The following is a 14,054-nucleotide window of genomic DNA, read 5'->3' on the forward strand; positions in this document are numbered from 1 at the left end:
AGAGGTGGCACACAAACTAAAATTCACACAGCATGACCTAAGCAAAAGAGTTCAGAAAAAAAATCCTTATCACATTTTTGAAAGATCCATTAAAATATTGCCAATTTATTAAGCTGCAAAGGGATTACCTAGGACAACAATAGCAACACTACGATTGGCCTTTTTGAAGATGGGAAAAATAAGGTAAGGTCCCTCCTCCTTTGAAGTTCCTTTTTGTGGATATCTGATGTGGAGAGGGTTGGGCTCAACTTCAAATATCCTGAGAAACTGGGCCTGACAATGAAAATGATCAGAAGCTTTTCTGGCACCATTGGAAATTTACTCCAGTATTCATTTCTGTTTTTGAAATAAAGTCACATACTGATTAGAATGAATTTTTTGCCAGGGTTAGCGGAATTGCAAGAAAACATTTAAAGTTATTAAAGTAATACTTAAACTTTAGAGACCCATAAAAGGTGCACAGTGATGCACAGAGGCAGCATTGTGTACTATCTACAAGATGCACAGTAGGAACTCACCAAGGCTCCTTCGACAGCAACTTCTAATCCCGTGAACTCTACCACCTAGAAGAACAAGGGCAACAGATGCATGGGAACACCACCACCTGCAAGTTCCTGTCCAAGCCACATACCATCCTGGCTTGGAACTATATCCCTGTTCCTTTACTGTCGCTGGGTCAAAATCCTGATACACTGTCCCTAACACCACTGTAGGTGTATCTACACCACATTGACTGCAGCAGTTCCAGAAGGTGGCTCAACCTTCTCAAGGGCAATTAGGGATGGGCAATAAAAGTGCTGGCACAGCCAGTGATGCCCACGTCCCATAAAAGAATAAAAGTAAACAAATAAATGGAATACATAAAATGTTCAATAATTTTTACAAGAAATTCGGGGCAGGATTTCCTCTGCAGATGTATGAATCTGAAATGTGAACCAGAAATCTGCGCTGTGTGGGAAACAGTCACTCACAGTGATTTTCCCTACAACAGCCAATTACTGGCCAGAAGGCAAGCTTTGTGCCCAATTAAGGACTGGGTGGGCTCCCAAAGCTGGAGAGCCAATTGGAGGCTTGAAAGGAGCAGCAAGGCTCTGATGGAAGGCAAATAAGGGAGAGGGCATTTTAAAATGTATGCTCCTTCTCTCCAACTTTTTAAAATTTAAACTAAAAAATGTGCTTTACAGTCAGGCCAACCCATGGGGCTGAGTGAAGGGAGCTGCTCTACAGGGCAGCCCACAGCTGCTGCAGCACCCAAGCAGGCAGGAAGGGCCTCTAGACCTGCCTTAGGGAGCACTGGCCTCCAAATATGTTGCTGAGAGGCCGCCCTCTGGTAGTTATACTGGATCCCACAACCTCCTGGAACCTGGAGACTGACTGAAAAATTCAATCGGCCTTCTTTAATCAGCCTTATGTGGCCGTTAACTATCTAATATGGCTACCCGCCCTGCCACCCCCTCTTGCCCCATCACACCTCTGCACAAGTGGCCAGGGTGTTGGAATGGAGTTGGGAAACCGGCACACAGGACACTTGCGCCACTTTTAGCACCCATCCTCTTCTGCTCCTAGCCCCAGCTGGGCCTAAAAATCAAGCTTTAAGTGTCTGGGAAATAAAGAACACTATAGCACTAACAATTCTGGATTACAAAGTAGCCTGTAAAAAGAGGAGACTTTCTAAAGTCCTTTCCAAATCATCAACCCCACTCAGTTCATTTTAGCTTCAGTGTAAGAAATACAACCTAGAAACCTGTTTGCTTTAGATACAGCTTCACAGCATTTGTTGACTTTAAGATCTGGATCTTCCTTGTTCACCGCCAGTTACAATTCTCAAATTCTGTTACCTATTTGGGTGTGATCCAATTTCTAGCACTGATCTTCACTTGGTGACAAAGTTAAACAAGCATTTAAGGAAATAATATATTTACCAAGCTGAAAAAAAGTAATGGCAAGACCAAAACGAAATCCTTAGTCATCTTTACTGCACTTTGTTAATGTGCTGTGAAAGCCAAAGTTAGAACCATAGAGCCATAGAAAAGTTACAGCACAAAAGGAGGCCATTCGGCCCATCTTGTCCATGCCAGCCCGAGGACACCCAGGTGCCCTTTCTAATCCCATCTTCCTGCACTCAGCCCATAGCCCTGCAGCTTACAGCACTTTAGGTGTAGATCCAGGCACTTTTTAAAAGAGTTTAAAGTTTCTGTCTTTACCACCAACTTGGGCAGCGAATTCCAGACACCCACTACCCTCTGCGTAAAAAAGTTCTTCCTCATGTCCCCCCTACACATTCTGCCATTTATCTTGAATCTATGTTCCCTGTTTCTAGAATTCTTCATCAAGGGAAACAATTTTATCCTGTCCACTCTAATCCCCTCATAATTTTGTACACCTCAATCAAGTCACTTCTCAGCCTTCTTTGTTCTAAGGAAAATAACCCCAACCTATCCAATCTCTCCTTGTAGCTACACTTTTCTAACCTTGGCAACATTCTTGTAAACCTCCTCTGCACTCTCCGTAGAGCTATTACGTCTTTCCTGTAATGTGGTGACCAGAACTGCACACAATACTCCAGTTGTGGCCTCACCAGTGTTTTATACAATTCCAACATTATATCCTTACTTTTATATTCTATACTTCTGCCAATGAAGGAGAGCATTCCATATGCCTTCTTTACAACCTTGTCTACTTGAACTACTGCCTTCATGGACCTGTGTACTTGTACACCAAGATCTCTCACTTCATCTACCCCTCTTAGTATATTCCCATTTATTTTGTAGTCCCTGTAACTGTTTGACCTCCCTAAATGTATGACCTCACACTTCTTTATGTTAAAATCCATCTGCCAGTTCACCAACCCATCTATATCGTTTTGGAGATTATGGCTATCCTCTACACTATCCACTACTCGGCCAATCTTTGTGTCATCTGCAAATTTCCCAATTGTGCCCCCCACGTTCACGTCCAAATCGTTAATATATAACACAAACAGCAAGGGTCCCAACATCGAGTCCTGTGGAACACCACTTGAGACAACTTTCCATTCACAAGGGCATCCATCGACCATTACCCTTTGTTTCCAGTTACAAAGCCAACCTTTTATCCAGTTTGCCACATTACCCTGAATCCCATGGGCTTTTACTTTCCTGACCAATCTGTCATGTGGGACCTTGTCAAATGACTTGCTAAAATCCATGTACACAACATCCACTGCACTACCTTCATCAACCCTTCTTGTCACTTCCTCAAAGAATTCAATCAAATTTGTGAGGCAAGATCTTCCTTTAATAAATCCATGCTGACCATGCCTGACTAGTCCACGCCTTTCCACATGATAGTTAATCGTATCTCTTAGGATTGCTTCTACAAATTTGCTCACCACGGATGTAAGACTAACTGGCCTATAATTGTTTGGCCAAGAGAACGTAACAGCTTCTTAATTAACCTCTTTTAGGACTGTTATTGAATATCATTCAAATTTAAGTAGAGTTATGATGACAGTTTGATCAACAAAAGTATATTATTGAAAGGCAGAAAAATAGGTTATCAATCAGAAAAGACAAATCACTTGACAAGCTGGAAATTAATTTCACAAAGACACATAACTGGATATTTAAAGCTATTTTCTTTCAGCCTACAGCTTAGAAAAGTAATGTATTGACAGACAGCATCCATGGAAAAGGAAACAGGTTTAAAGTTTCAGGTCAATAACCTTTCATCAGAACAGGGAAAAATCAGAAATTTATTAAGGTAAAACGGGGGAAGGTGGCAAAAGAACAAAAAGGAAGGCCTGAGATAGGGCAGTAGATGAGAGACATTAAATGCCAAAAGAATTGGTGGTGCACAGCTAAAGGGAGTGGTAATGGGACAAGTAAATAAATAAAAGATGTGTCTAGAAGAGGTGTAAATGGCAGAATGATTGGCAGCTGCCATCCCAAAGCAAAAACTAGAGAAAAAAGAACAAAAACAAGGTAAGACCAAAGCATGCAAAGAAAATGAAATAAAATAAGGTAGGGCCAGAGATTACGATCTGAAATTGTTAAACTCAATATTGAGTCCAGAATGCTGTAAAGTGAGGTACTATTCCTCAAGCGTGCGCTGAGCTTCATTGGAACATTGGAATAGACTGATTCCAGAGAAGACACTGTCAAGGTAACTTAAAATGACAGGCCACCAGAAACTCAGGATGAGGTTTGAGGACTGAACAAAGGTGTTTCAGGAATCAGTCGCCAAGTCTGTGATTGGCCTTCCCGTGTAGAGCAGACTGCATTGAGAGCAATAAATACAGTATACTAAATTGAAAGTACACATAAATTGCTGTTTCACTTGGAAGGCATGTCTGGGACTTGGACAGTGAGGAGAGAGGAGGGAAATGGGCAGGTGCTGCATTTCCTGCACTTGCATGGAATAGTGCCAGGGGAAGGGAAACCTCATCTCTTCTGGAGATCTGCCCTCCACAGCTTCCAACCTGATACACATTAATCCCACACAGCCCGTTTCTCCCATTTTATCTCCTTCCCAAGATCCACAAATAGAACTGCCTTGGAAGACCCATTATTTCAGCCAGTTCCTGCCCAATCAAACTGATTTCTTCCTATCTCAGCTCTATTTTTTCTCCCCTTGCTAAGTCTCTTCCCACCTATATCTGTGACTCTTATGATACCCTCCACTACTTTAAGTTTCCAACTTCCTAGCCGTAATCATATCCTCTTCATCGTGAATGTCCAATCTCTCTACGTCTTTATCCCCCACCAGGTCAGCCTTTGGGCTCTCTACTTCTTCCTTTAAAGGAGGCCCAACAAGTCTCCATCCATCACCACCCTCCTCCAACTTGTTGAACTTTATCTTACATTCAACAAGTTCTCCTTTAACACAATTTATTTCCTCCAACTAAAAGGTTTTGCTATCGGTACTTGCAGGGGTCCCAGTTATGCCTGGCTTTTAATGGGATATGTGAAACATTCCTTGTTCCAGTCCTACTTGGGCTCCCTCCCTCACCTCTTATTCCAGTACATTGATGATTTTATCTGTGTTGCTTCCTGCTCTCACCCTGAACTGGAAAATATTCATCAGCTTTGCTTCCGATTTGCACCCTGTATGCCCTTTCACATGGTCTACCTCCGATTCTTCCCTTCCCTTCCTTGACTTCTCTGTCTCCATTTCTGGGGGTAGTCCATTAACAAATATTCACTACAAGCCCACAGACTCACACAGCTGCCTTGACTATATTTCTTCACTGTTTGCTTCATTTAAGGACTCTATTACATTCTCTCAGTTTCTATTGCACCTGTTCAGATGATGCAAATTTGCATACTAGAGCTTTTTTTCATCACGAGATGTGGGCTTCGCTGGCTGGGCCAGCATTTATTGCCCATCCCAATTGCCCTTGAGAAAGCGGTGGTGAGCTGCCTTCTTGAAACGCTTCAGTCCATGTGGTGATATGTCTTTCTTTTCCTTCAGAGGGTTCCCTGCCAATATGGTTAACAGAGCCTTTGAACATGTCCGTTCCATTTCCCACACTTCTGCTCTGACCCCTTCCCCTCCTTCCCAGAATCATGGAAGAGATCCCCTTGTCTTCACCTTCCACCCCATCAGCCTCCGCTTTCAACAGATCATCCTCCACTATTTCCACCACTTCCAGCATGATGCCACCATCAAGCACATCTTCCCCTCCCCTCTCCTTTCAATTCTGAAGGGGCTGTTCACACCTTGACACCATGGTCCATTACTCAATCACTCTTGACACCTATTTCCTTCCCCTGGAACTGTTCCATGCAAGTGCAGGAGATGCAACACATGCACTTTTATCTCTCTCTCTTCATTATCCAAGGCCCCAAGCACCCTTCCAGGTTAAACAGTGATTTATGTGTACTTCTTTCAAATTAATATACTATATTAATTATTCAAAATGTGGTCTGCTCTACACTGGGGAGACCAAATGCAAATTGGATGACTGCTCTATGGAAGACCTCCATTCTGTCCCCAAGCATGACCCAAGATTCCACTGGCCTGTCACTTACATTCTCCATCTTGCTCTCACTCTGACTTCTATGTCTTCAGCCTTCTGCAGTGTTCCCAATGAAGCTCAATGTAAGTTTGAAGAACAGTATCTCATTGTTCAGTTAGGCACTTTATAGCCCTCCAGAACCAGTATTGGGTTCAACAGTTTCAAACCGTAATCTCTGCCTTCGTTATGTTCCATTTTCTTTGCATGTTTCAGTTTTACTCCTGTTTTCTCTTGATTTTCAGATGGCTGCTGTTCAATTTGCCATTTACACCTCTTCTAGATACCTCTTTTGTCTCTTTACTTGTTCCATAACCACACCATTTGGCTCTGCACCACCAATTCTTTTGTCATTTAATGCCTCCCATCTTTTGCCCTATCAAAAACCTTCCATTTTGTTCTTGTTCCACTGTCCCCTATTTCACCTGCTTAAAACCTATCATATTTCTAACTTTTCTCAGTTCTGATGAAGGGTTGTTGACCTGGAGTGTTAATTTTGTTTCTCTCTCTACAAAATGCTGCCTGACCTGCATTTTTTGCTTTTATTTCTGACAAATACTGTTTCTTTCTCGCTGGCAAGAGGTAAACCGAGAAGAAAGGAGATAACAGCTAACACCTGGAGTTGCACCACTTCCACATTGATGTGAAGTGGTTTTGGTTGTGCATCAAACTGAAATGGCAATTTAATTTGGAAGTTACATTCTGGTCTAATTCCTAAGAGTCTGCCTCACATTGGTTTGAATTCATATTAAGTGCAGTGTAACTTCAGCACAGTGCAAAATGTATTTTAATAGTGCTCATGCGGTCTATTATGATCACTTGCACTCTTTGAAAACTTTGAAAAATTTATAGTGCTAGGAGAAAGTGAACTCTTCTACTCACAATATTAAAATTTACCCTCCCAAAACTCTATTCATGCATTCCATCATACATGCACAGTGCTCCTTTGTTGCTGATTTCAATGTGATCTATTGATCCATAACTAAATCAGCTATACATACAACAGTCTGAAATTGGTAGCAAGTATACCACATAAATTAAACTGCCCTGCAAGTTGCCAATTAAAACTTTATCGGAGCATCCCCACCAAGTTTGCTTTCCCCTCCCCCCCTTACTTTTACCAAAGTCCATTGATGTGTAGTAAAGGTAGGGAGGGTCTCAGGAGTATAATATTCTACAACACTCTTTACATTATTCTGTCTTCAAAAATAGATCTCTAATTAGATTTGTAGCCCTTATAGTCAGCCACAGACCTCCTGCTTTGTCTGGAGACCCTAGTTAATGGGGATATTTTTTCAGAATCTCATCAACGAACGGGGTTATTCAAACTATAAGTAGTCTCCATGGAGAAAAATCTTAGCTCTTTTTTCACAGCTATTATGTTTCAATATTTCTATATCATTTTGAAATGCTTTTCTCTGCTGTTAGAAGACTCCCACTAACTCCCCCCAGTTGTTTGTTGGGGAAGTCATTTAATACAACAGCCCTAGGTTCCATGCCTGGTTTGTGTTGATTTAAATGATCTAAGCTGGGGGTAGGGGTGTAGGGGGGTGGGGGTGGTGGTGGTGCAGTGAGAGTTCTACAATTGGTTCTTGTGTTTAAGAGGTGATGGAATGTTAATCAGCCAAGGTTCCCATTACTGAGTGATTCCAGTGGCCCTCCCTGTGAAAGAATGTGGATGTATGTGGTCATCAGATGAGAACAGGTGTGATCACATAATTTGTTCCCATGGTCAAATAAGTGCCAACACCTTTGGTGGTATTTAATGGAGGTTCTCGCCTGCCAGCTGGAGAATCAGCAAAAGCCTTGCTTTGCCTCTTTTTGGTAAAGCCTCCTGAATTAAGTGCCACTCAAACACTTAACTAGACAGCAGTGGGCATTCCCCCAGGTCAAGAACCCCAGCATAAGTTCCACCTGCCGAGAGCTGCCGGCCAATCAGAGGCTGGCAGCTCTATTGAATGACAGTGCCACCAGGGAGATGGTGGCTGTTGCTGGTATGACACCCACCCAAGGTCTATGATTGTAGCTGGATCCCAGCTCACAGGTGATTGATAAAGGGTGGGAAGGAGTTGCTGGGCTGGGGTCGCGGGGAGTGTGGGTTGGCAGCAAGAGCAGGGCAGTGGCTCTCAATTGGCACCCCCCTCTTGGTGCCAGGTCCTTCAATCAAGCACTGAATGCCTTTGAACAAGGGACCCCCATCTGGGAGCATGTTAGCAATTACGCACATTTGCTTGTCATGTTCCCTGAGTGGCGAGTCCCTCATTATCCACTACTTTAAAATCAATAGTGGGATGAGGCTCTTAAATAGGCATTAGTTGCCCACTTAAGGGCCTCAATTGGCAGCGGGGCAGGAAGGCCTTCCCGTCACAGGCTTAATAAGGGTGGAGGTGAGAAGGTGGCAGGATCTCCATCTGCCACCCTACCACCTGATTAAATGCTCCTCTGCCACTAAACTCACCATGGGAGAGGACATTAAATTCTGCTCCCCCTCTCTGGCTTAAACATGAAGAATACACCATCAATTGTAGCCAAACATAAACCGGTGCCTGCTGTCTTAACTTTCTTCATTTTTTTCCAAGACCATGAAAGAACACATTTCGGTCATTATTTAAACACTGAGAGAAATATTAGATGATGCCCCGTGTGAGAAAAATGTCCAATAAAGTGGAAACACAAAGCCTTTATCAAGGATAATGTTTTTGCTTGTATTTCAGCACAGTCGGCAACAATGTTCAAGATGATTGTCTGGTGACAAGGACAGGAAACTGCAGACACAACAACTATTGAGTCATTTGAGGATAAAGCTGAAAAAATGAGGTGGTAGGCAATCAAAATGATTCAATGATGTAAATAATGGCAGCCAATGAATTGTGGTCTTAAACATTAATTGTTATTCAGATTTAACAGAATACATTCATCACCTTCCATATTATTTGATGAAACTTTTAGATGTGATGAATATCTGAATTATGAATATTGGTTACTGTGTTGAATATGGTCAGTCAGCATAAGGAGTATTAGAGTCAAATACCTCTTTTAAAGAAAAGGGGAAAAATGGATGTTTTTCCCTGAAATCAATGACCTAACAAAATTGCATTTGCAAAAATCTTCATCTAGATATCTAATCCTGCACGGAGTACAGCGCACAGAGGGTATGGCATCCACTGCACACTTTATAATGAGTCAGGCATATAGTCAGCACTACCCGTTCTATTCATTGGCTGCACACTTGTAAGGGGAAGGTCTGAATATCCAATGCCCCTAATGCCACTTCAACTTCTTATAGGGAGGTGCATTCTGGCTGCAGACCCTAACGAAACAGTTCTGTGTGAAAATATGGCTCAGGGAGGGTATAGTGAGAGGGCACCAAGGTTCTCTGATACTGCTTTGAAGGTCTCTGCTCCAGGCAGTGGACAGGAACAGGAACATTGTCTTTCTCTCAGAGGCTTTCCACGCATCAACTCAGGAGACCGTGGGAAGAAATTGCTGACTATGCCAAAGCCAAAGCATTGCATCCAGTTTATGGCTGCAAGAAATTTAACAATCTAGCTTGAGTTGTTAAGGTAAAAAGAATGCTCTCTTACTCTCTGCTAACAGTCATGCCGTGTACAGCCATGTGAAGTGTCCTCATTGGAGGTTCAATAGCCTAATATTTCGCAAGCAGTTACCACTGGAGACAGACATTGTAGGAACACCACGATAAGGAAAGGAACACGTTGGACACTAAGGGCTGGCACAGGGTGTAAACTATTAGAAATAGGGCAAAATCCATAAGTTTTGGATGGAAGGGAGGCAAACAGATGATGGTTGTCAGGATTGTGGCAATGATGGTGTATTGGGGAATGAGGGTGGGGCTGATTTAGGTGAAACACTCCTCAATGAGCTGGTCTCTGAGAGTTCTGGTAGTAAGGGCACTGGTGGTCACGTCCTCCCCTCCTCCTCCTTTACTGTTGCATGCTGCAAATGACAACAAACCTGGATACCTGCTCACGGGTGTAAAGCCCCTCTGGAATGGTTCAAACAATGGACTGTTGCTTGAACATTTCTATCATTTTCCTGATCATGTTTTATGTCACATCCTGGCCCTCATTGTAGGCTTGTTCTGCAGCTGTGCATGGTTCCTGACAGGTCACCTCAAAGTCACCTTGTGGCCTGGTTAGAATAAAGGTGATACGGAGAAATATGGCAGGATAAAAGAGTCAAGACTGCTGACAGGATAGGGGGCACAGCCCAGCTTGATGAACTGCCTGTGGTTGCAAAGCATCTGTATGTCAAGGGAGTGTAATCCGTTTCAGTTGATAAAAATGCAGGTTGGTGATTGAAAGCATATAAGGCGCAATCCCTGCACCCTGGAGAACATATGATGATGGTTGTCCTTCGAGTCAAAGAAGTGGATGGATGTGCACACTCATCAACAATGAACATGGAGATGGTTATGGAGTAATAATTGTAATATTTCCAAATTTTCTGATGACACCAAACTGGGTGGGAATGTAAGTTGTGAGCAGGATGTAAGGAGGACTTGGACAGGCTAAGTGAGTGGGCTAGAACATGGCAAATGGAATATAGTGTGAATAAGTGTGAAGTTATTCACTTTGGTAGAAAAAACAAGAAGACAGGGTATTTCTTAAATGGTGAGAGATTGGGAAGTACGGTTGTCCAAAGCGACCTGGGGGGTCCTTGTTCATGAGTCACTAAAAGCTAGCATGCAGTACAGCAAGCAATTAGGAAGGCAAATGGCATGTTGGCATTCATTGCGAGAGGATTTGAGTATAGGAGTAAGGATGCCTTGCTGCAGTTATGTAGAGCCTTGGTAAGACCGCACCTGGAGTATTGTGCGCAGTTTTGGTCCCCTTATCGTAGGAAGGATATATTTGCCATAGAAGGAGTGCAATGGAGGTTCACCAGATTAATCCTTGGGATTGCAATATTGTTTTATGAGGAGAGATTAAGGAGACTGAGCTTGTATTCCCTAGAGTTTTGTTGAATGAAGGGTGACCTCATTGAAACTTACATAAGTCTTATAGAATGTAGATAGGATGTTTCAAGATGAAATGAAGAGTACGCATGTGAAATTGTTCCAAATGCTTGATGTGTTTGTGGTATAAAGTCCAGGACTCACAGCCATAGAGGAGGGAAGTAATGACAAGAGCATTATACATCTTGATCTTTGTGGACAGTCTAATGCTGTGGTGGTTTACTACTCTGGTGCGAAGCCTTCCAAGTGCCTGGCTCGCCTTGCTAATCCTGGCTGATGTCTCATTATTAAGGTTATTAAGCAATCTGTCGTTGGAGATAATTGGACATATTTGAAGCTATCAACATCCTTCAGCTTTGTATTATTGCTGGAGATATTTGGTCGAACAATGATGGAATTTGGCAAGGGTTGGTATAGAACTTCAGTCTTTCCAAGGCTGATGGTCAATCCAAATAGCTTTGTAGCCTCTGAAAATCTGTCAACCATGATCTGCAAATCTTTTGTTTTGTGAGCCATTAAGGCATAATCATCAGTGAAAAGGGATTCCTGGATGAGTTTCTCATAAGTTTTGGGTTTTGAACTTATACGTCGTAGTTCAAAGAATGAGCCATCATGACAATATGAGAGACCTCTTCGAGATCCTTGACAACATGGTTAAGGACGCAGGTAAAGAACAGGTTAAAGAGGACTCATGCTAGAATGCAGCCCTGCTTCACTCGGTGAACTCTTCGAGTTCTCAAAGGGAGCTGATGATTCAACATTTAAAATGACCTGGCCCGCCATTTCATTGTATGATCTTGACAAATTTTTCTGGGCAACCTTGCCATTCCAGAATTGTCCAGAGGGCCTCCCTGTTTTCTGGGTTAAAGGCCTTTGCGAGGTCAATAAAAATTAAGTAAAGGGCCAAGTTCTGCTCAAGGCATTTTTTTCTTGGATTTGCCTCACAGTGAACATCATATCCACTGTGCTGCGACCTGGTCACAGTGGATATCATATCTACTGTGCTGTGACCTGGTCACAGTGAACATCATATCCATCGTGCTGCAGCCTAGTCGAAAACCACGCTTGAGCCTCAGGTAGATTTGTTTTTGCTCCAATGATAAGTCTGTTCAGGGTAATGCAAGCAAATATCTTTGCTGCTATGGACAGAAGTGAGTCATCTCTGTAGTTGCCACACTCTGCTTTGCTGCCTTTGTTTTTGTGGAGAGCAACAATCATGGCATTGCAAAAGTCATTTGGCATATTTTCTTCATTCCAAATGCATAAGAGGATATCATGGAAGACCTCTATCATGTTAGGGCCTGCCACTTTGAAAATTTCTGCTGGGATTCCATCTTTTCTAGAAGCTTTGCAAGAGTTCATCTGCTTAATGGCTTTCTTGATCTGATCAACAGAAGAAGGCAAGTCAACCTTGCCAAGGACTGGCCGCTGAGGAACATGGTTGTGGGCTGTGAGCTTGATGGCAGATGGTCTGTTCAGCAGGCTGCTGGAGTGTTCTGCTCATCTGTCTCTTACTTCTGCCTGATTTTTGATCAGGGATGACCCATCAGCCAAGATAAACGGTGTGGGGCCTGTCCTAAAAGGTCCATATGCTAATTTGATAGAAGTGAATAACTTTTTTGAGTTGTGGGAGTCTGCATATTGTTGTAATTCTTCAGCTTTCCTATCCCACCATCTGTCTTGTATCACACGCAGCTCTCTCTGAACTTTGCTCTTCAGGTGTCGAAACTTGTCTTGTTTGGAAATGGAACTTGGATCGTTCTGCCACTCCATATATGCTCTATTTTTGGCATACAAGATTTGAGAGATATTTTTGTCATTTTCATTGAACCAATCCTGATGCACTCGCTTCTTCAGTGCAAGGACAGTGTTTGCTGTTTCAGTGACAATGGGCCTGAACTTCTACGGAAAGGTGACCAGATTCGGATTGCCACTCCGCTTTTACTTTCTCACCTGGAAATCTTCTCAATCCTGTCTCGCACGACCTACTGACTCAGGCTGGACAAGATTTGTGCAGGGTAGTGTGCTCCTGAGGCCTTCAGTCAGATGGAAGAATCCCAGACTCCCTTTGCAGCACTGGCTGCTGTAAAACAGTTAGGTTTAAACACCCAGCCACTTATGGGTCAGACAGTTGATGAGGGGTTGAACAGACGATAGGGTGGGTGGAGTAGGACAGTTGGAGGGGTTGGGCATTCAGGGGAGGGCAGATAGTCAGGGTTGGTCAACAGTTGGGGTGGGGTTGGATAGTCGCGGGTCGGCGGGGGGAGGGGGGGGGGTGGGGTGGTGGGGGAGTGGGGGAGGTGGCGGTTAGTCCCGTGAGGGGGGTGGTAGTTTGCACTTACCGGCAGTTGGCTTGCAATCCTTACCTGGGAACCTCCGGCGGGGGTCAGGGGGGTGGTGTTCCCCCTGGGCATCTTTGTGGTACCCCCCAGATACACTGCCCTGGAGCTTGGAATGTCTTTAGATTTGCTCCACTTCTCAATGCAGTCTCCAACTAGGGGTATGCTAGCTTTGAGTTTTTGATCAAGTGTGTTGTGAAATTAATTGTAGCAAGCAATGTTACTCACTTTAGCCATATTGAAAGGGGCTCTGATGACTTTTGGTTGCTTGCATTGAGTTGCAGCAAATTGCAAGTTGAGAATTTCTCTGATTAGTTCTGTGATCTGTCCAACATTCTGCACCTCACATTGCAAGGGCAATTCATACATCCTGGAGATCCTTCTGATGCACAATGATGTAGGCAATCATATGTCACAGTTTTGACCTTAGATGCATCCAAGTAGTCTTGTACTTATTAGCTTGTCATATGAACATAAGAAATGGGAGCAGGAGTAGGCCATTCAGCCCTTCAAGCCAGCTCCACCATTCAATGAGATCAGGGCTGATCTTCTACTTCAACACCATTTTCTGGCATTATCCCCATATCCTTGATGTTTTTAATATGCAGAAATCTATAGATCTCAGTCCTGTACATAATAAACAACTAAGCCTCCACAGACTCCTAGGGCAGAGAATTCCAAAGATTCATAACCTTGCCAGCTACAGACAGTGTTGTCTATGCTGTGGTTTGAGACTTAAGTA

The 14,054-nt window shown here is 43.2% G+C and overlaps 1 long non-coding RNA gene across 2 annotated transcripts in view; it reads left to right on the plus strand.

Moving 5' to 3' along the window:
- The window catches only part of LOC121293308, a 37,050-nt gene that overhangs the window by 7,443 nt on the left and 15,553 nt on the right, over window positions 1-14,054 (plus strand). Inside the window, exon 4 of one of the 2 annotated variants that reach the window (XR_005946487.1) lies at window positions 8,710-8,815. This is a non-coding gene — a long non-coding RNA (uncharacterized LOC121293308). The remainder of the gene's footprint in view (window positions 1-8,709; window positions 8,816-14,054) is intronic. The other variant, XR_005946486.1, reaches the window with a different exon arrangement.

The sequence above is a fragment of the Carcharodon carcharias genome, chromosome 21, assembly GCF_017639515.1.
Source record: "Carcharodon carcharias isolate sCarCar2 chromosome 21, sCarCar2.pri, whole genome shotgun sequence".
Taxonomy (NCBI): domain Eukaryota; kingdom Metazoa; phylum Chordata; class Chondrichthyes; order Lamniformes; family Lamnidae; genus Carcharodon; species Carcharodon carcharias.